Source organism: Prunus avium, unplaced genomic scaffold, assembly GCF_965620075.1.
Source record: "Prunus avium unplaced genomic scaffold, drPruAviu1.hap1.1 HAP1_SCAFFOLD_23, whole genome shotgun sequence".
NCBI lineage: Eukaryota > Viridiplantae > Streptophyta > Magnoliopsida > Rosales > Rosaceae > Prunus > Prunus avium.
In genome coordinates this window covers 205,001-207,500 of record NW_028276882.1, presented here as the reverse complement: position 1 = coordinate 207,500, position 2,500 = coordinate 205,001, and positions in this window count along the sequence as shown.

Genomic DNA, 2,500 nt, shown 5'->3' with positions numbered 1-2,500 from the left:
CCAACACAAAAGCATACCGAAGACAACCCCAAGCTAAAGCTCACTTGAAGCCAACGCATCGTCACCATGTGTTCGTGTGGCCGAGAATTGGGTAGCTTCTTCATCAACCCCGCCGAAAGCCATCCTCGACATACCCGTGCATTGAGAAGGTTTGGTGGCCGTACTCCCAACACAAAAGCATACCGAGGACAACCCCAAGCAAAAATTCATTTGAAGCCAACCCATCGTCGCCCACAACTAGTGGGTGAATGGTGTGCTTCCCGGGGTTGGCATAGACATTCCCTCGCATGCAAAAGATTGTCGATGCGAAAGATTATCTATGCCAACCCCGGGAAGCACACCATTCACACACTCCCGACCGGTGTGGTGTGGCGGTGATTGGATAGTTACGGATTGAGCACTTGCCAAGGATCAAAATGTGTCATTTAGAAGAAACATTTTCAAAAAGTTTTTAAAATCTTGTGGGTTTGCAACTCATAAGAGCGTCACTTTCAACGTCCCCGGTATTGGATTGAGTTTCTAAAAACAACCGTGCACACCGAGGTTAAACTTTACCGGCTCCACTCCGACTCGCCGCTCGCCCACAATTTGTTTGCAACGAAACATTTGTTTTTAATTTTGTTGGTTTGAAATTGTTTTGAAAAGGTTCTTTAAATCTAGTGGGTTTGCAACTCATAAGAGCGTCACTTTCAACGTCCCCGGCATTGGATTGAGTTTCTAAAAACAACCGTGCACACCGAGGTTAAACTTTACCGGCTCCACTCCGACTCGCCGCTCGCCCACTAGTCCGAAGGCAACAAAACATTTGTTTTTCATTTTGATGAAAATTTCTGTTTTTAAATCTTGTTGGTTTGAAATTGTTTTGAAAAGGTTCTTTAAATCTTGCGGGTTTGCAACTCATAAGAGCGTCACTTTCAACGTCCCCGGCATTGGATTGAGTTTCTAAAAACAACCGTGCACACCGAGGTTAAACTTTACCGGCTCCACTCCGACTCGCCGCTCGCCCACAAATCCGAAGGCAACAAAACATTTGTTTTTAATTTTGATGAAATTTTTTGAAAACATTGGCTTGGCAAGCCCCAATCCGCGACTATCCACCCACCGCCACCCCACACGAGTGGTTGTTGTTGCGAAATGAGGTTGTGGTCGACATGCCCGTGCATTTGAGAAGGAGTTCCTAGCACTCCATGCTCTCCCATGCCAAAAAAAAGCCTAGACAACCCCATTTCGCAACTTTCCACGCCTTTTTTTTCCTCCCTCACCCATGGCGGCGGCGTGGTGGCGGCGGCCGGATTCCGGCCACCACCGCCATGGGTGGCAGCCCCCCGACCCCGACACCAAACCCATAATACCGAGGCAACATATCGAGGCAACATGACATGGGTGTGGCGTGGGGGAAGGGGGCTGCAGCTAGGAAGGCATGGGCTGCCATGCATATGCAGGCAACACACACCCCCCTATATAGCATTTTATGCATTTAGCCCTTTGACAGGAAGAGACATCACCTATGCGCGAGGAGTCATAATGGGCTCTAAATAATTCAATACAAGGTATTTGGACGTGATTTTTTGCAGGGATACTAAGAAACATGCAATCTATGATGGGAAAAAGTTTCATAAATTTTTGAAGTCGGGAAGTATTTTTTATTATTTTTAGAAGTCGTAAAATTGAAAAAATCATTAAAACAAATCCGGGAGGAATTTTTTAGTTTTGTAAGTTGGAGAAGGTCCTAAAAATCATAGACTACTTATGGGGAGCTTATTGTGCGAGGAAATTTCAATAAAAACGGGGTTTGACAAGATTTGAAAAATTCTGTCGACATTTGAAAAAACCTGGAACCATGCTGCCGGCATGCTGCGCACATGCTGCGCGCAGGCTGCGCGCATGCTGCGCGCAGACTGCGCGCATGCCATGGCAGGACAAGTTTCGCTAGCCTCACTGTCGACAGATGCGCAAGCTGCGCGCACGCTGCGCACAGGCTGCGCGCATGCTGCGCACAGACTGCGCGCACGCTGCGCGCATGCCATGGCAGGACAAGTTTCGCTAGCCTCACTGTCGACAGATGCGCAAGCTGCGCGCAAGCTCCGCGCACGCTGCGCACAGCCTGTGCGCATGTTGTGCGCATGCTGCGCGCAGGCTGCGCGCAGGCGCCGCGCATGCCATGGCAGGACAAGTTTCGCTAGCCTCACTGTCGACAGATGCGCAAGCTGCGCGCACGCTGCGCACAGGCTGCGCACAGCGCATGCCATGGCAGGACAAGTTCGCTAGCCTCACTGTCGACAGATGCGCAAGCTGCGCGCACAGGCTGCGCGCACGCCATGGCAGGACAAGTTTCGCTAGCCTCACTGTCGACAGAATCAGCACGCTGCGCGCAAGCTGCGCGCACGCTGCCGGCATGGTGCGCGCACGCTGCCGGCATGCTGTGCGCACGCTGCCGGCATGCTGTGCGCACGCTGCGCGCGCGCATGGCAGGACAAGTTTCGAAAATTTCTGTCGACAG